This window comes from Ornithodoros turicata, unplaced genomic scaffold, assembly GCF_037126465.1.
Source record: "Ornithodoros turicata isolate Travis unplaced genomic scaffold, ASM3712646v1 Chromosome34, whole genome shotgun sequence".
Lineage (NCBI taxonomy): Eukaryota > Metazoa > Arthropoda > Arachnida > Ixodida > Argasidae > Ornithodoros > Ornithodoros turicata.
The window spans coordinates 385,662-406,131 of record NW_026999361.1 but is presented as its reverse complement, the minus strand read 5'-3'; the positions used below and the strand labels follow the sequence as shown (position 1 = coordinate 406,131).

The 20,470-nt window shown below is 46.8% G+C and overlaps 3 long non-coding RNA genes across 3 annotated transcripts; 1 reads left to right on the top strand and 2 right to left on the bottom strand.

Moving 5' to 3' along the window:
• Positions 1 to 1,385: 1,385 nt before the first annotated feature.
• On the bottom strand, positions 1,386 to 3,760 carry LOC135373877 (uncharacterized). The gene is made up of 2 exons (XR_010416641.1): positions 3,631 to 3,760; positions 1,386 to 1,417 (listed from the first exon to the last, which is right to left on the bottom strand). It is a non-coding gene; the product is annotated as an uncharacterized LOC135373877 (long non-coding RNA).
• Positions 3,761 to 3,777: 17 nt separating this feature from the next.
• Positions 3,778 to 6,055, bottom strand: LOC135373876 (uncharacterized). The gene is made up of 3 exons (XR_010416640.1): positions 5,991 to 6,055; positions 5,070 to 5,269; positions 3,778 to 3,790 (listed from the first exon to the last, which is right to left on the bottom strand). It is a non-coding gene; the product is annotated as an uncharacterized LOC135373876 (long non-coding RNA).
• Positions 6,056 to 15,340: 9,285 nt separating this feature from the next.
• On the top strand, positions 15,341 to 16,237 carry LOC135373905 (uncharacterized). The gene is made up of 2 exons (XR_010416655.1): positions 15,341 to 15,445; positions 16,059 to 16,237. It is a non-coding gene; the product is annotated as an uncharacterized LOC135373905 (long non-coding RNA).
• Positions 16,238 to 20,470: the final 4,233 nt, after the last annotated feature.

The following is a 20,470-nucleotide window of genomic DNA, read 5'->3' as shown; positions in this document are numbered from 1 at the left end:
GCTAAGCGTATATGTGCGGAAAAAGTGATAAGCGTATGCTTTGTGTGAATATCCATTTTGTAGATCTTAGTTACGTGCACTACAGAGCTTTTACTCATCTTGTACTGCTGCAGAGATTCCTCGATCGCATACATGTCCTCGACTCATGTGAGAGCAAGTTTGACGCTACAATGCTCACCATGTCCCCAGCAAAAATTTGTTTAGAAATCAGTAATGTAAAGCAAACTGACAACACTGTATGTGCATATGTTTTGTGTGCGTAAGGACGCTAGGACACTCTCTCATTTTACTGAGAAGCATACGCTTTGTGTAGATATGGTTTTCACGGGCATTAGTAACATTTACTACAAGTTATTTATTGACCTACTGCTCTTAGAGCTCTTAGCCTGCCATATCATAGTATTGTTCATGATGCAGAGAATGCATCAAGTTTTGGCCAACATTCCGGTGATCCACGAAACGCCGAATGCCTTGCATGTATGCATTACATTCTCTGGGTAAACATAAACCCAGTAAACCATGAATGTCTCTAGGATGACTCTGAGACATCCTTATCAGGATATATTGACATCCTGTGGATGTCCATACTAATCCAGATGACGTCATCCAGGACGTCCCATGGATGATAGAAGAAACACCCATATTATGTCATAAAGACATCCTAAGAGGACGTGATTTGGGCCTTAATAGGGCATGCTTCAGAGCCTTCGTGGGATGTGCTTTGGACCTTAAAGGGATGTTGGTGTGTTTTTATGGTGTGATGAGAGATTACTACATCAAGACATAAATCCATGACTCAACTCTAGATATGTTTATTACATTTCTTATGCATAAACAGTGTTTTGTACTGTATATTCTAATGTATCACAGACAGCATATATATTTATCACAGCATACAGAAGGCGCATGTATGTTTGGCCAAAATTTTCTTAAATTCGTGAGGTCTTCTTTGGGAAAACCAGTTGAATATATATATTCTGGATGAGGCATACCTAAAGTTGGTACAGTATCAGTAATGAACTGTCATATTTAGTATTCTAATCACTGGAAGTAGACAGGCAGTTTAAATTGCAAAGCGGTAGGGGATGACTTTGGGATTTAAAGTGCCAGCTTATTTCCACTAATTAAATGGGTTAAGTATGAAAATTCATTATCAATATAACACCTCTAGGTAGACCTCAGCCGGAATAAATATGTTCAACAAGTTTCACAAAAGAAGAACTAATCACGAATTTAAGAAAATTTCAGAACGCAATGAAGGATCAGCTCCCAGAAATGAAGGAAAAACCTTAACAGGCATCAGTCTGAGACTTCTTCTTGCCTTCGCGATCTTTCGCGTGGCGCAACCAAGCCTTTATCGCTGCCTCAACTTCAACCCTCGTAGCTGCTGTTGTCTTTTTATTGGCCCGTACAGCTCCTGAAACAAATGGCAATTAAGATTCCTTGTCACCGTGGGGGATAAAATAGAGGAGCACTGAAACACAGGCCATATCGAGCAGTTTTCCGGTTCATTTCCTGAGCTGTCTGTATTTGTTACAAGGGATCAAAACCGAGTTTTTAGTTCCATATGTAGGGTCATCTATGCAGTAGAATTGCACTCGTTAGGTACGTTTCAGGAAGTTTTCTAAAATTGTTTGATACACTGTCTGACATCAATGGAAGGGAATATGGAAAAGTTGTCAATTTCACACTCAAGCATGACAAGTCAAATTGCTGCCCACATCCAGTGTTTTTACACTGTTATTCCCTGGCAGTGTTATTTGAAATTACCAGCTAAACCGTGGATGGGTAGAAATCCAGCGAACGGGTAGAGATGTAGAAAGGGAGTTGCCCCAGGACAGGAGCCGCCGATATTTCGAACAGAGACTGTTCTTCTTCTGGGCACCGTCCTCATGATTGGCATGGTATTTAAAGGGGTAGGTGTGACGTGTTTAAAGGTTCATGCGAATTGCGGGTCAACAGCCCGGAGGGAAGAAAGGGTCCGTACGGGCTTCTACGGCCGGAGGGAATGACCGCTTTGTTAGAGTGTGGAGGGGATTATGTGAACGGAGTGATCTTGGCTCCAGACTGGTTACAGAAAAATGGGAGATTCATGAACACGTGGACGAAACAGGACAACAGGCAAGAATTAGCGAAAGATAAGGAGGTTAGTGGTTACTTGGGGCAAATTCCAGAGCGAGCAAAGTCTAGCGAGTGAGCAAATAAAAAATAAATAAATAAACAATAAAAAATAAAAAAAGCAATAAAAAGAAAGGCTTTGCTCGCTCTGGAATTTTCCCCATGTAACCACTAACCTCCTTATCTTTCGCTAATTCTTGCCTTCTGTCCTGTTTTGTCCTCGTGTTCATGGACCTCTCATTTTTCTGTAACGAGTCTGGAACCAAGATCACTCCGTTCACATAATCCCCTGCACACTCTAACAAAGCGGCCATTCACTCCGGCTGTAGAAGCCCGACGGACCCTTTCTTTTCTCCGGACTGTTGACCCGCAATTCGCATGAATCTTTACACGTCACACCTAACCCTTTAGATACACTGCTAATGATGAGGACGGTGCCCAGAAGAAGAACAGTCTCTGTTCGAAATATCAGCGGCTCCTGTCTGAGGCAACTCCCTTTCTACAGCTAAACCGTGGCACTGCCAAACATGCTGTTGCAGAGTGTAAAGGCTCACCAGTTGTATGATAGAGAATTTGGAGTCACAGAAGAAAGACAACTCCTTTACATGGGCCGTGTTTACTTTAGTATCCGCTTCGTTCGGAACTCCAGCCCAAACTGCACCCCTCGGGACGCGCAAACCAGCCAGGTGTCAGGTTACACCGCGTCCACAGGCCAGTCCACGCATGCAAGGCAGCCCGCGAGTTTGAAGAAATTTACAGAGTCACTGGTTCACATGATTCGTCTGGTACGGCGTGTGTATGTGAAGGTGTGGGGGCCGCGAAGGAAGTCTGTTTTCGGGAAATAATACAGAGAGCCTATCTCTCTGCACTCACAGTTTTGTAGAGCGGCTATACCCAGGCTCCTCAAGGTGAATTATCAACGGGATCGGGATGCAATATGCTCTATGATAATTCCTCAAAGACCCCTTAGCACCTCATCCTTTCTATACTTATCAATAGAGATAGTAGATCACAATCAGAACAAAAACAGAAATATAGGGCAATTTCTATCTTTTCTTTTTGTAGCTGTTGAAGCTGTGAGGTGTACAGAGCCACACGTACAGTGTAACAAAGAGCGGGCAGGTTGGTACATATTGCTGACAGACGAGACGTAGTACACAAGGACGAGACAGACGATGTCGCACACTTTCAACCATCTAGTAAAACAGTGGTTGAAAGTGTGTGACATTGTCTGTCTTGACTTTGTGTACTACGTTGCGTCTGTCAGCTACACATACAGTGTTTTAAGTATACATGATTATTGTCGTTATACGTGAAGAAATATGTATTAAAAATCCCCTCTCCAAGGTCATGGGGCAAACTATATTTGACTTCCTACAACTTTTGCTATAACTGACGCAAGCACTAAGGGGTAAAGCAGAGGGGGAGAAAATGAAGTACTGTTCGGAATCGTAATTGCAATTTGGTCCAGACTCACAAGAATTAGAAACTTGAAAGCTGCGGCATACATACTAAAAATGATCCCTGGAACCTTCAGTTCAACGAACTTTCTCTTTCCCTTTTGACCGAGCCAGCTGTACTCCTCTGCCAAGGAGTCAGTGATGAGGTAGCTCAGCATGTTGCGTGTTGCCTGACCTGGGTGATTCCCTCCAATGTGGCACAGTTCCTCTACCTGCAAACAAATACACCACGCAAAAAATTACAAAACACGAAAGAGAGAATCTTACTGCATCGCAAGACTCTGCATCCACACTGCTCTCAGTTTGGATGGCATTGAAGATCTATACCTGGGTAGTTCCATTTTAAATCGACGCGGGTGGGGAACTGACAATTTTTAATTTCCATGAAAAAATATATGTTAGATAGCATCTCAATTAATGACAACAATTCCGTGCTCCATCCGATGAACCGTTTCCGATGTGGAGAAGCGGAAAATTGCGGCGGCAAATGTTGCTTCGAATTTTTCCCCAACTTTGGCCTCGTAGAACAGTGCTTCTTGCCTTACCCACATCCTTTAAATTTGGCTGATAAAAATTATGGGTACAGGGCAGCATGTAGAAAAAGTCTCGTGACTCCTACTTTAAAGGAGCACTACGAAAAAAGTCCTGGATATTGCACTTTGGCAAGAAATGTACGATTTCAAACTTTTACTGTTCATGAGCGGGTGCTCGCAATCCCTTAAAAGTAGGTTCATTAGAACCGCTAACTCATTCTCTATCGAATGGTGTAGATATCATTTATATAGCTTCTGTGGTAGAGCAAGCAGACGGCTGTAAGTAGAAGCAACTCGCCAAACTTGCTCATCTTGGACGCCATCTGTGCAAGCCACTGCAATACTTATTTCGTTAATTTTGCTGCAAAAGGTAGTTTGACATGTCATCTATTAGCTGCAACAAAACATGTTGCATTGTTTTTTTGGTAAGGACACCACCATTTTTTTCCGTAACCATGTTGCGCTCGGCGGCCAAGCCTTGTGCTCATTCCTTTGTTTAACCTGTGATATTAATCAAGACTGGTTAATAATATGCCATTGCATTTTTAAAGCAGTACACGTGAAACTGCACACTTTGCATTGTAGATATATGGTGACTGTACCTATGATTACACCTTTGTACCACTGCAATACTTACAAAGGTGTCTCTTAACGAAAGGAAAGTTAGGTAGCAAGCGAGCTGGTGGTGACGATCCATGACTTGAAAACCCGAGACGAGGTAGGGACGATAACATGCAGACAAACACAAACACGTGTTTGTGTTTGTCTGTTATCGTCCCTACCTCGTCCCGGGTTTTCAAGTCATGGGTGTCTCTTAAATTCTGATAATTCAAGACAGGAACACATAAAGAGACGTTTCTGCGCAGTGTTTCATCAGAATGTTTCTTCGCAGTTTATATCTCAAAATTGTTTAGTTTGTTGGCAGCCAATTCACATTAATAATAAAAAGGTCGATTACCAGCTGTGATGCCTTGCATTCAGTCAGAGAAGCGTTGAACCTCTCGAACTCCTCCACACTATCAAAAGCGGTTTGCACAAGATTTGGAGCAGCTTCAAAGGCGCGGATATGGTCTGAACATAGCTGCTGTAGCAGTTCACCCTGCTGTAGTTGTGTGAGGCGCATCATTTGTAGGAGCATCATCGCTTGGTGCTGAAATTCTGTTTGAAAAAAATAAAGAAGTCCTAGTCATTATGGCAATATTGTCAGCTGTGGCACATGATATTAGTCTGAAATGCAAGGGACAAAAGCAAGAAAAAAAAGAGGAAATGGAAGGACAAAATCACAGATTTTCAGTTCTTTTCAGAAAAGAGATGTTCACATAGTGCCTCCTCCTGTCAGCTGTCTCAAGCTCCTTTTCACTTGGCGTGTATGAGCTTTCCCCACACAAAGCTGCCACATATGTATCTGTGTATGACGTGTAGTCAACACGCAGAAGGGCAAATCCCCCTACAAGAATGCTGGAAGCTCCTTTGGACATGACAGCTACCTCTGGAAATATCTAACCTTTCATGGTGAGACAGCAAAGGGAAATGCAGCCCATGAGTGCCAAACGGGCTACACAAAAAGGCTATGCACAACTAATGCCTGCGATGTATGCTATAATTTTCATAAGGTACATACGGGCATTGTTTGCAAACATCATCCTTGATACTAGAGAAAAAATACTTAATTTAAACCTGCATACTGTCAGCAGTAATATTCGAAATATTTGATTCACTAATAATGAAAAGTGCTACTTTATTTAAGCCAGGGAGCTACTATATTTGCAGGACCCTAAAATGCACATAGTAGAACTAAGTGGTAACCTGGAGACACCAGCACTAAAATGCATCTGAAAATTTGGATTGTAAACACGAATTTTGTCAACAGGATTAGCACCTTGGGGCGGCAAAACCTTTCTTGGCTGCTTGCTGAGCATTTGACGAAGACTGTCATTTCCTGAAAGAATAATACTTGGTTCAGTCGTATAATCTGGAAGATTGCATGGCTATCGCCTCATTTGAGAACATCATGCAATCAGGTGTACATACCTGAAGGGCTAGGAGAGGGCAGGTCCACAGAATTCTGAGTCGAGAGTTCATCAACAGTGTCTTCTGCCGGACAATGTAACAGTGTAAAAACATGACAAAAAAAACAATGAGGAACAGTGTATCTGATGTCACGATCACTACACCCATATCGCACCTTTATGCTGAGAGTGGCGTTATTCCTTTGTCCTCCCGATTCAACACCCTAACCCTCCGCTGTATTTTACTTCTTTTCTCTAGTCAGCACTTCCTTCGCGTTGCCTTCCGCGTCACCAGTATCGTGTCCTTCCGCGCCCTCCGGTGGACCCCCAGGATCTATCCGCAACTGGCGTTCGCCGAACGCTTGTTCCTCCAGCTCTATGCGATGCCGGTCAGCTTATCCAGGTTGGTTCCGTCGCCCGCTGCTCCCGCTCCGGATATCAGTATCCGCGTCGTGCCCCTATTCAACCCTGGTCGCGCCAACCTTCCTCCCCCTGCAGTACTCTCCGCGCTCCTCGACAGTCACGTTAGTTCACTCTCCTCTCACCTTGCGATCTTCACCGATGGCTCTGTCGTAAACGAGAAAGCGGGCATTGGCTTCTTCATACCATCCATGGGCGTGCGCAGGAGCATCCGCCTCCCTGACTACATCCCGATCTACTTTGCAGAGCTAGTGGCTCTTCTGATGGCGCTCCAAGCCGTGCCGTCCTCGCACAATCTAGTCTGCTTCTTCACCGACTCCTTGTCCCTAGTCTCCAAATTGGACAGTGTCAGGAGCTCGCATGAACGTGACCTGCTTCTCACATTCTCTCCCTCCTTCATCCATGAAATTGTTCTGACATGGGTTCCCGGCCACTGCGGGCTTCCCGCTAACGAAGTCGCGGATTCTCTTGCGCGTGCCGCCGTCGCATCTACTCACCTCGCTGTTCTACCCCTCATTCCTACGGTTCTATACGCAATGTACAAAAGGTTCGACAGCCTCCGTAGAGCTGCTGCCCTCCAACAGCAGCTCCGCGCGCGGCCTGAACTAGCGCACCTGGAATTTGGCTGGAACCCTCTCCTTTGTGGTTCGCGGCGAATGGAGGTTCTGCTCACGCGTTTTCGCTGTCGCGTCATCCAGCTAAACTACTACCTCCATAGAATTCGCCGCTCTGTCTCTCCTCTTTGCCCCTACTGCCAACAAGACGAAACTATTGAACACTTTTTTCTCCACTGTTCGCGCTACTCATCCCAACGCGCCATGTTCCTAGCCGTCCCGCTCCGTGCCCACGATGTTCCACTGTCGGCATCTTCCATTCTGTCTTTTGGTAGATTGTCAGGTCGTCATTCCATTCCCCCGCTCATCTTTTATTCAGTCATTTCATTCATCTCATCCTCTCATCGCTTCACGTAACCGTCATTAACTGGGCCCTCATGTCACGATCCGTGGCTAATTGCCCCGTGCTATGCGCCACTGCGGAGAAAGACGAAGAAGAAGAAGAATCGCCGCAAGAGCTGCGTGGCACAACGCTCGCTGTGGGTGAAGTTGTGCGGCGGCTACGTAGTGAGTGATTTCCGCTTGAGCAATCAGCATACTCAACTCACATGTAGAAGGAATACATGCCATAGACACTGTGGTGTGACTTACTATCGACACTTTTATCAGAAAAGGTTCCTGGGAAAGGGGGAAGACCTGTGGAAATGTCGTCAGGCTCGTCAATATCTGAGTCCGATTCAGGCACCTGAATGCGCTTTCGCTTTCTGTGAGGTTGAGAACCTGGAAGGGGAAAAATGTACCCAATTCTAAAATTTCTATTGTTAGTGAAACATTATTATTCAACATTCGACTAATGGACAAATGTTGGTAACATAAACAAACAAACAAACGACAGGAAACAAAATTTACAGGTAACTTTGAGACACCTTTACAGCAGTCATCAAATAGTTCGAGTACAAGTCCTGCTTTTATGCCTAAATGAAGCTGGATGTGCCAGTATTTCCAAAATCCCCTCCTGAATGCTCCATGAATTTTACAAGAGCATCACCATTACATTAGATCAGGAATCGGTCCTGTGCATTTTGTTTGTTTGATGAGGATGCTCACATAGCTGTCTAAACGTCACCAGTAAATTATGTTAGGTGTTGTTTAAGCCAGTGTTTGTATGTTATTAGTATGAGCTCTCCTGGGTTGCGGTCCATTTTCAAACCATTTGATAGTTACCCAGTGATGTTTATTCGGAAGGCCACAGTACACCATGCAAGTGTGTCCCTGCGCGTGAGAGGAGGAAAGTGTTGGACATGGTGTCTGCCGCTCAGGAGGCAGCAATTATGCAACATTCACAGAAGGGCTACAACACTATGGTTAAGGCCCTTCTTTTTCTGCTGCGGCAAATCCTGAATTCCGCAGCAGGGAACTATGAATTCTGCATTTTTTCCGTGGTAAAAGGCAAATTGCCCTAGTTCAGACAGAAAATGCTCTCTGTTAGCTCTTAGTGTGGAGGAAGACGGTTACAACTCCAAACACATTTGTTACTTAGCATAACAAGATACATTGTACTTTCTTCTGAGAGGGAGTGACGTTTGTCACCGACTATCAAATTGTACTTGGTAAGTGACCTCTCTGCATGTACAGAGTTCACTGTCACACAGACATACTTGACAGCTATGGACACCAAAGCAGGGGCCAACATTTGCATACCACTCCGGAATCCCCGAGAGTTAGAGAGAGGAGTTAAAGGGTTGTTCACAGCAGCCTGGTGGCCTTATCAGTTTGGCACATCTACGATGTAGCACAAGCCGGCCCGGTGCCAGCAAAGTCCCTCGAGCATAAATTGGGTTAAGCACACGGTTTCTGCAAAATCCTGCGCAAAACCTCATATTGCGCGCCAGACCCAAAATTCCGCGAATTTTCGCGGAACCGCAGATAAAGAAGGGCCTTAACTATGTTGAAAGTCTGAGCCTTATGGCTTCACAGTCGAAATGTTGTTATTTCAGAGGGATTCAATGGGATGGTTTCGCAGGCAGGAGGAGAACGGGGCACAGCCGAGGGGCTGTGCACACAACTGACATAGCGTATAGACTTCATGTCAGACAATTTTTGCGTTACCTAGGCCTGGCACCTCCATGTATTCACCAAGATGTTGAGGCAGGGCCCGCTTTCGTTTACGACTGTCTCCATCTGATGCAGAGTTTAGGTCTGAGGTATATTGCGCGGAGTCAAGCTTGTTGTTTGCATGTTGATATGTGGCTGAAAAGAAATATGCTCTGACTTTAAACGTGAGAGATATGCACATTAGTTAGAGAATACCAGCAGATATTAACAAATAAAAGTGTTAACACAACATTAACCCTATGGAACTTACACGATCTATACTCACGAAAGAACCCCTTGATGGCAACCTGATAGCTGTCCCAGGATGCAGATGGTTCAACACACTTCAGAATTAGTCGTCTTGCTTTATCAGAGGGCACTTTGGGCCATTTACATGTACTACCTTTCACCCAGGTAGCAGGCACAATTTCAATAACAGATTTTCCATCTCTGATATCTTCAAGAAATTCTACGATAAGAAACATCTGAAAAAAGTCAAACTAGTGAGTCCTGTCACGTTCTTGACAGCTTCTCTTGACACAAAATATATGATAAAACGATGTGCATTGAAAATTTCATTGAAAGTCACTCTCAAAATCACCGGGTTGTTGTCTCATATATCCATCAGTAGAACTAGTTGTCATGGTGCAAAAGCGGAATGACAACATGTTTGTCACGAAAGGGAATCTTCACCATCTTCCGCACACTTTTCACTGGCCAATATTTCATGCACGATAGCTGTGATACAATGTGGGTGCCTACGTGGGATGATGGAAATGGCTGGACATAGAAGTCACTCACTTCGCTGAACTTCCTCCCTATTATGCATACTTCGCCAGTTGCCCGTAGCGTGGCAAAATTTGAAACCATGACCACGTCACCAGAGACCTGACAGCAGTTGTCTCCGTCTTTCATGCTTAGAATAAATTCTTCAGTTTTCATCATTTTATACTGGGGCCCACAACATTCAGGCACAAGAGGGCCTCCGGAGTGAGGGTGATGAGGGTGCCGCGTGCACTGTTTCTTGAGCCATGGGCGTGGAATGAAGCACGACGTCCAAAATACTCCTGTAGGCGTACAACTCGTTGGAACTGACGAGTTTGTTGTTCGCATAAACGGTGACCGTCTTAAACATGCCGCTCAACAGGTGGTTTATTGGGAAAACGACATCTTTCTCGTCCATTTCTTCCCCGTCGTCGCGAACAATGCGCACGGTCAAAGACGCGAAACTGCCGTAGAGATCCAAGTGTGCCCTTTGCAAATTTTGAATACAAAACTCGATCACGGAATTATTTACTCCGTTGACCGGATAAAAAAGTTGGTACGAAGTATCTTCCACGCCGTATTGAATGGAAGGGGGTTCGAATATCATCACATCACTCGTTAGACAGATCGGCGTCTGTATTTTTCCTTTCGTTGACGTCATGACGGAGCGCGCGCAGCGGATGTGTGACCTTCACGGCGTACCAAAGATATCTGCAGGTGCGTCGTGTGTCGGCGCCTTTTGTTGTCGTTTGCGGCGTTTCTTCCCATTGTTGTTTCCAGAGCCCTCCATGGAATCCAGCACGTCTCTCCCTGTTGCTATGGCGTCTTTTTTACTGCGCGCGATATTCCTTCGCCATCGGCCAAATTCCGCGCCAAGCGCTTCAACGTTCTCTTGGCGATCGGTTTTATTTGCTGCCAGATGGGAACGATAAACTTGGATATGTTGCTCAACACACCGCCCCCTCGTTGGAAAAGGGGTCCCGTGTACACGGGGATTATTTTGGGGGAATTACGGTACATATTTGAAATGCAATGTTAGATTGGTTCTGCCTCTGGACCGCAACGGCAAACGTCTTCCCGTTTCGTCTGCGAGAACGATCGTCACTGAGGGAATTTCGAATTGAGACAGGTTAAAATACTGGATGTTATCTAACGTGTAGGTGACGACGTGCTTGTCTTTCTCGTAATAAAAGGGTAGTATTTTTAATATCGTTTTTTTCCCGCTCCCCACGTACGTGGGTTCCACGATATCTGTGTAAACGATTACGTTGTGAAACGGGGGTTCCAGGAGTACCTCGATGGAGCTCGTGGCATCCTCCCCCGTGAACACGGTACGCGATTCGAAGCCCAAAAGCACGGCCAGGTACTCGGAAAGTCTTAGGGTGGAGGTGCCCTCGGAAAGCCGAATTTTACATTTCTGTTCGGTTCCGTCGAAGCTGAAGCGCGCGCGTTCGCCTACGCGCTGGTTAATCACATTTAGAAGTGCTTGAGGTGTCGCATAATAGCCGGGAGGCAGATGTACTTGCAAAGATCGAGGAATTTTCGTCTTGATCGTGAAAGAAAATTGGCGCGCTACGGGGAGAGAGACGCGTAGCGTTTCTTCGTGTCCCTCGACGGGTGTGAGATGTAGCAGCTTGACAAAGGGTTCCGGTACATGCAACCCTTTCGGTGTTTTCAGAGAGTAGACGTTATCCGCGAATTCTAGCGAGGCGTCCAGCTTGTGCGTCTGGAAATACTTGTTGAGTGTGTTCCGTAGGGACGTGGTTTCCGAATTCAGAGTGACGTCGCCGAAAGCGACGGGTGCGGCGTGCTCCAATAAGATGGAGGTGGCTTCGCGTTCGCTCAATTTGGGAGGTTTCACCGCACGACCTGCTTCGCGGGACGCTAGTGAGGCGTCGAGCGCCTGTGCTAGCCGAGGGTCCAATTCCACGGCTTTCACGTCCACGGGTAAGACGAAGTCGTATCGCGATTTATTGTACGCGAAAGAAACGTTGAATTCCGAAAGGGCTTTTCCCAAATCCCTCTCGAGATCCGAGGTGATACGAAAAGTTCTGCCGGCTTCCACCGTGTCCTCGAAAGAAACCTCGATTTTCGCATCTTGCCTTTCGTAGCCGATATTTAAAAAATCGTTACTTATGCTGAGATCCATCAGACCGACTTTATACCGATTCGAGAGCTGAAGCGGACTATCGAAAGCTACCGTGAAGGAGTTGAGTTTATTCGAGGGAAACTTATCCATGCTGGCATTCGAGAGCAGGTGGACGTAGATGTCTGACATCATTTCCCAATCTTGACCACGTCGCTGCTCGGAACCCAACTGTCGTGTTCTTTGTCGTAACCGAACCAGCGAACCAAGGAGAAGCTCTGACCGTTCAGTTGCTTCTTTCTCAGCACTTTCGTTACTGGCCAAGGCTGATTGGCGTCTCGGGTTACGACGAGTACCTCCTCCGGGTAGAAAGATCCGTCCACTTCCTTACCCCGGTAATCTTCCAGGTGTACGACGGGAGGAGAGGTGTCTCTCAGGCGGGAGACGGTGAAAATCTGAGGCGACCAACTCCCTTCCGAGCTCTTATGAAAACCTTTTCTGTGTAGTAGGACCCTCACTTTATCCCCCAGTTTGAGCTTCTTTTTCACGGATGGTACGACGGGCTTCCCATTTATCTTATTGAACAGCTCCAATTCTTTTTCGGGCGTGACTTCGGACGGGCTGATGCCCAAAGTCCTGTGTTTGGTAGTGTTGTAGTCGCGCACGATCTTGGGAAGCGCGGAAACGAAGTGGTATTTTCCCGTTGCTCTAAAATAACGGAATATTCTGTCGCGTAAAGTGTGTATGACGCGTTCTGCCTGCGATGCTTTGATTACTGGAGAGAAGGTAGAATACATGTGTACCTTCTTTCGTGAGAGATACTCCTTGACGGTCTTGTTGTAGAATTCCCCGCCTCTGTCGCAAAAGATGCGTGTAGGTACGTTACCTCCCCGAAAAAGTCTTATCATGGCCCTTTTCATTTCGGCGGGGCGCTTCGTCTTTAGTGGGAGGGTGCGCAGAAAACGGGAGAGGGAATCGATTGCCACGAGAATGTAGCGGTAGCCACCGTTGAATCTCTTGTATTTTGAAAAATCGGCGAGATCCATTTGCCACACGTCGTTGATCATGAGCGCGATGATGCGTCTCCTATTAAACTTTCTTCTGACCGGATGGTGGAGCGTGTAGGCATCCAGCTTTCTGAGAATGGCGAGAGCCTTCTTTTTGCTCAAGTGATGCGCTTTTCTATAGCGTTCCACACCCCCCAAACCACCCTCTGGTTTCTCATATCCCTCCATAAGTCGTCCACGCAATGGAGGCCTGCTGCTGCTGTTGAGGCTCGCGAGATTTGGGTAGAGAAATCAGACGCAATAGTTTCGAGACTTTGGGGAACCAGGAAGGTTTCTTTCCCGTCTTACGTTGCAACAAATAATTGACGAGTTCGTAAACGGAGGAGTGTCTGATGGGCTTGCCCGACACGGAGACACAACCCTCGCGATCCCAGGAAAGAACCTTCTTTAATTCCGAGACGACCCATTCCGCTTCCTTTTCGTCCACCTCTGGAGAGAGGAGCGAATAGTCAAAGTCATTTCTAGCGTCGGACGCCTTGTTTTTATTGTCGTAGGGGTCAAATCCGTACTGCTTGAGTATGTGATACAGTGCTTGCAGTATGAGTTTCACTTTGACGTCGTCACTCTCCTTCGAGGAAAGAATGTTTCCGATGGAGGAGGAGGTGGTCACTTCAATTCTCTTGGCCATTGGCGAAAAGGTTCAACACGGCGGAAAGCAGGAGAGGAACCACCGACGAAAGAACGCCCTGTCCTCGCTGCTGAGACAGATAGTGCTTCAAACGTTGCGGATTCTTGTGAATCTTTTCGTAGGCGAGCCGTCGTAAAAAGCGTTTGTGCTTCTTCAAACGCGCGAACGTATCTGGAGCTAGAGCCACCTTTCCGTTCAATACATTGAGGCAAATTTCGGAGAGGTGTTTCATGTCGGACGAGGACGAACGTCTCAAGACGTCGTGGCGGCGTGGAGGGGGTAGAGTGGAGAGTACTTTGAGTAAAGTGAGGTGAGGGCGGAGATTCATTTCGGAGCGTAGATATATTGACGTTCTCCCGGAAAGATATTGCTACGCAACCTGTGATCCTCGTGCGTATAGTTGTGAAGATCCACGAGTAAATATGCGTGGGGCGACGACATCGCTTGTTTATATGCGTCCAGAAAATACTCCAATGTTTTTCTGCCAAATAGCTGTTGGCCGAAATGTTCCATCTGGTGCACGCTGCGCACGGTGCGCCACAGGACGACGTAACTGGCGTTGTAGGATATTGTTCTAAAATGGCTACTGTCGAAAAAGATGTTTTGAACGAGTAAGAAGATCGACGCGTTGGCGTGGTGAGAACCCCGAATGAAAAGATCGGTCACCTCCTTCAAGGAACCGGCGTCGGTCATGTGATCGTCGATGACGATCAGCTTATCGCGCGACGTGTCCCACTCTCGCGGTAGCTCCTTGGTAAATTTTACGGAGTCCCCGAATTCGTCCTGCATGCTCGGTGAAGCATATTTCTGCATGTAGAATATTTGTGACGGAGGCTTGTCTACCACGTCGTTCAGGTTCCTCAACACGTTAGCAACGAAAGTAGATTTGCCGCACATGGAGGGACCGCTTAAGATACAGCGAAAGGGATGACGGAAACGAAAAGGTTCGGGGGAAGACATGTTGCGTGCGTACACGTTGCACGAAGAAAAAGAAGAGACTGAGACTCGAAGAGAAATGCATCGCTTTTATTTACACGTCGTCGTCGTCGTCCTCTACATCGGAACTGCGTTCCCAATACAGATTGTCCAGGCTAAAGTTGGACTTCTTTTTCGCCAGTCTGTCCGCCGCTAAGGTGCGGTCGAGCGTCTTCATCTGTCCTGACACATTTCTTGACGCGCTTGCAACCATTCCAGGTGGTGGACTTGAAAGGCTTCCTCCACGATACCGCGAATAAATTCGCGAAGTTCTTCGTTTTTTGTCTTTTCCTTGCGACGACGAGAAACGCAGGAGAATAAACCACACATGGCGTTTTCCACGTATCGGTCAGAATGATGACGCGAGCGCGGTGCGCGCTGCCTTTATAGAGAGATAAACGCGCGCGCAAAGAAATAGTGAAACCGAAACTCAAAAGCCACCCGTCGCCGCTAGGAGCGCGCGCGCGCGCAGCAGAGAGCCGAAACCGAAAACACCCGCGGGCGGCGCAGAGAAGCTAGCAGCGCGCGCGCGCATGCGCGGACGGGTGGAGCAGAGGGCGCGCGCGCATCCATAGCTGCCGCTGCGCGTCGCCTCACCCAGTTTCTCTCGGGCCGTCGCGGAAGACGGACGTGCGCTCCCCGCGCTCGCTCAGTTTCTGGCTGGCTCTTGTAGAGAGCAGACGTGTGGTCTCCGCGCTCGCTCTGTCTCTGCCTGGAAGTTGCCGCGGGGGAAAAGGTGAGTGATTTGACGCGCTCCTTTTCTCGTATGTTTGCCGTGTTTAGTTGTGACCGCGCTTGTGTTAAGCCTTTTCTCGCATGTTTAGACTTGTTTTGCGGTGTCCAAGCCTGTTGACGCATGTTTAGCGATGTGTGGTTCCCGCCTTGTGTTAGCTGCGTAGTGTTGAGGTTATGCCCAAGCGCGCTCCTTTTCTCGTATGTTTGCCGTGTTTTGCAGTGTCCAAGCCTGTTGACGCATGTTTAGCGATGTGTGGTTCCCGCCTTGTGTTAGCTGCGTAGTGTTGAGGCTAGGCCTAAGCGATCGCCCCCCCCCCCCGTAAGCCTTTTTCCTCGCATGTTTAGACTTGTTTTGCGGTGAGCAAGCCTTTTGTTCGTGTTGACGCATGTTTAGCGACGTGTGCCCAGTGGTTCCCGCCTTGTGTTAGCTGCATAGTGTTGTGACGTTGAGGTTAGGCCTAAGCGATCGTCCCCGTAAGCCTTTTTCCCCAATGTGTACTGTTTTCTGTTTAGCAGTAGCGGTTAGACCTTTTGTCTCACATGCCTAGACTTGTTTAGCAGTGCTGCCATTTTTACCTGCCGTTAGTATCTTGTTCTCTGTCTTTCTCCTCTAGAGCTATGATGGTGGCGCCATCTGGTGTGATGCCTTGCAACTAAGTGGCCACCTGTCGTCGATCTCTGCAACTGCTGGGTGCAAACTACCAACATGGCGGGCGCTGGTCACTCGGGTGTTGCGGAGCGGCTTCTTCGCCGCGGCATCGTTGATTTTCGAATAAATTGTTTCTCTCCACTCTGTTTCTATCTTTTTATTTTATTTTCTGCCTATTATTTTTCTTTTTTATGGACTCTCATAGTGCACAACGCTCAGCTGGCCTGGACACGAGTTAGACTTTCCCCAATTAGTGTGGTGGCTCCCTGGAGGGTGCTGATTAATGTGGGGGGTCCCAATTAGCTCTAATTGCTAATTAAATCGTGTTCAGGCCAGTTGGGCGTTGTGCACTATGAGAGTCCAGTACCTACTACTCGTGATATATTTCTCAATGCAGCGATAAATTCAGCAGTGGCTAAAACCCACTAAAACCAGACAACAAACAAATTTACGCTGGCTTCCATATACTTTCTTTTTGAATTTGTGTTAGATTTTTGAACCTATTTTGATTGATATAGAAAATGTACGAAACTCACCTCGAAACTCGTTGACTGCCTGAGCCAGTGCACGGCCGTCCCGCTTCCTCTTCCTCGGCGGTTTGATGGTCGTGGTGTTTTGGTGGTTCGGCGCGGAAGTTGAAGATGGGTAGTTCAGGCAAGATATTTCCTTGATATTTCACTTCGAACTACATTGAAAGGCTAGGGACATGCCAAAGTTGTCAAAGCGGTCCATGTACACGCGTGTGCAGCATGATGTAGAAAGCATAGTAGCCCAAGATGTGCTACCCGAAAGTGAAAGTTTTGAAAGTCGTGCGCTCCCAGACCACGGTCCCTCGATCGCTACAGTGGACCCTGATGCGCTCGCTGAACAGCAGAGTGATGTGACATGTCGGGCAGAAGAAAACGCATATCTGACAGGAGGTGCGAGCGCAAAATTCGGAGCTTCTCACGGTAACGAAGAGCAGGTCAGTGCACAGACGCCAACATTGGCAGTGACAGAAGCTCATGATACGGAGGGTTCTAGTGGTTCTTGTCCAGTCAACGTGGGTACCGAGGCGTCATGCACCTCCCCTTTGGAAAGCGCAAACGAAGGCCTTCGCACTACGCTGTGTACAGAGCAGGCCTGCAGCGATGTAGATGTTATGCATACATTTTGCACTAAATTGAGGGTTTGGAGTGTGGAATCGGGTACAAAACACAGCCATTTAACCGGCTTGTTGAAGATTTTGCGAACACAACCATCCTTCTCGGATCTCCCAAGTTCAGCAAGGACGTTGCTTAAAACTCCCCGAATCACGTCTAACATTTTAGATATTCCTCCGGGAAGTACCATCACTTTGGACTCGCATCGGGACTACTTTTCGCGTTGCGGAACACAGAAATGCTGCCAGAAGTGCTGCTGCTGAACGTGAATATAGACGGTTTGCCCCTAACAAAAAGCACAACGGAGCAGTTTTGGCCGATTCTCTGCCATGTCGTAAACTGCAAAAAAAAGTGAGCCCTTTGCTGTCGGTGTTTATTGTGGAAACAACAAACCACGTAATGTAAATGAATATTTGCAGCCATCTGTCTCTGAAGTGATCCAGTTACTTCATGATGGAGCCCTCATCAACAGTACTCACGTGGCCATCAAAATAAAGCATTTGTGTGCGACGCACCTGCCAGGGCATTCATCTTGTGCGTAAAATCTCATTCTGGTTATTTCAGCTGCACAAGGTGCACAACGAAAGGATCGTACAAAAATGGGCACGTATGCTTTCCTGAGATGAATGCTCCATTAAGAGATGATGCGGCATTTAGAGCTGCAACCCAGGAAGAGCATCACACTGGATCAACTATTTTGATGGAGCTTCCTATTGACCTTGTGCAGCAGGTGCCACTTGAGTATATGCACCGTGTATGTTTGGGTGCAATGCGAAAGTTGTTACTTTTGTGGTGCAAGGCCGGATCATCATTTAGAATAAACAGCGAGAAACGTGAAGAACTTTCGCAGAAGAGCATTGCCCTGGGTCAGCATATACCGTCCGACTTCAACAGGAAACCCCGTGGCTTGCAAGACCTTGACAGGTGGAAGGCCACTGAGTTTCGAACCATGTTATTGTATACGGGACCAGTGGTACTTTATCAGGTCATACCCAGTGGCATGTATGCGAACTATCTGGTCTTGCACGTAGCTGTAACAATCCTGACCAGCCCAGATCTTTATGAAAGGCATTTGGAGCATGCTGAACGTTTGCTTCGGCACTTTGTTGACGTGTTTTCTTCAACATATGGCCGCCACCTTATATCGTACAACATCCATGATCTTCTTCATCTTGCTGCAGATGCTGGAACACATGGACCGTTAGACAGCTGGTGAGCACTTCCTTTTGAAAACCATACGCAAACTTTGAAAAACATGAAAAGGAAACCTGAGAGGGCATTGGAACAACTCCTCAACAGGATCACTGAAAGGAGAAGCGTAATGGAACCAGAGTGTTCGCAGAGCAACCAGATAGCATTTTCCCAAAAACACCGCAATGGGCCAGTGATTGAAAATTGTCAGGGTTCGCAGTATAAAAAAGTTCAAGTTCCAGGAAAGTTTATGTTGCAAGCAAATGGAAGAGACTGCGTCTGCACGCTAAGTGATGGAAGCGCAGTAGAAATCCAGAACATCATTCTTGCACACCCAGCACAGCAGCCATACATAGTAGGCAGGAAATTCCTGCAAACGCATGACCTCTACACGTACCCATGCAAATCTGCGATACTTGGGATATATAGAGTGTCAGATATGTCCCCACTGCAGTCATGGCCATTGTCTAACGTGGAGCGCAAATGCGTGAAGCTCCCTTTCGGGACTGCCCATGCCATCATACCACTTCACCATGCTGTGTAGGATGTGTCATCACAATAATTATTTTTTGCCTTCTCCACACTTTGCAGATGAGAAACTGTTCGCAGTCGTAAAATTCCCAGACGAAGAGGACTGTGTTGCGATTGTTCATGTAAATTGGCTGAACGGGGGGGGGGGGGTGCATGTGGCCTCCTGAGAAAAATGGCAATAAGCTGCGGGCACTCATTGAAGAAGGAACGATGCCGGCAGAGAATTGGTTCAGACAGAGGTGTCGGCCATTGGGTCTTTTCAGTGAGTATAATTAAACAGTTCCCTCTAATGCATGTGTGAGTCACTACTTAGTGTGCATCTTAAACAGGTACCTATGAGCAAGCACGCCAAAAGCTTGCCGTTGCAGAGGTCACATCAGACCTATACACTGATCAAGAGCTTGGACGTGGGAAACGACGGCGCATTGTTCGGAGCTTCAGTAGCTCAGATGAAGACAGCAGTCTGCTTCCCAAGCCACCCACACCACCACCTTGTGTGAAACGTAAGATACAGGGTGTTTCATCGAATGTGATAAAAAAATCTGACTGTCCATGTACTCGCCTGACGATTGTGGGGCTTTCGGCAATTATCTTCTGGAAATTTTTGTCACCATTTGGGAAGGCTTTGGCCAATTTCTAGTTGAGGGAAATTTATTTTTGTCAATCAAAATTTGAAATATGAAGTCCTCCACTGATAACTGCAAACCCATCAGGAACTGTGTGCAGTATAGCAAAAGAACTAGTCGAAAAAAAAAAAAATAGTGAACATGCTGCTCTAGCCCTGCTTTTTTTCTCTAAAAAAAAGTGCAATCAGAAGTGCGGCAAGAGGAGGAAGTGTCCACACCTTCATTTGTTTTCCTTTCTTGTGACAAGACCGTCATTTTATTTTCTTTGCAATAAGACAGTCATCAGCACCAGCAAGATCAAACTGGGGGAAAGAAAGGCGAAAGATGAGGTGGGAACACTTCCTCCTCTTGCTGCACTTCCACATACACTTTTATACGACACTCAAGCAGGCAGGTTAAAGGAGCACTTTGACAAATTTTGTTCAACTACTATTTCTGTTGCTTTACTGTGCATAGGTTTCGTTGAGTCTGCGCTGTACTAGATGCAATAAGCGCATTCCCTACAACAACACCATTACAGTCTCATCACACAAGAAGCCAATCTCGTCACACAAGAAGCCAATCTCGTCACACAAGAAGCCAGGCTCGTCACGAAGTAGCAAAGATCTACCACAAACTCACCAGAGAGCATTCTGCCCGCCATACAGCGACGACGAGGATATTGGTGAGTTATGCTTTACACAATGTGTGTGGTGTTGCAGGATCTTTTGATACTCTGTGAAATGTGCACAAGGCAAGGGTTCGTTCAGCTCTTCTACTCTAAGCCACATGTATATATTTTTCTCAATCGCTATTCTTCTTTGCACGCAATCTTGTGCCGGCTGCTCATGTTAACTGACGATCACCAGCTGATGAACCTGAGGAGGCTATGATGTGCCATAGCAGTC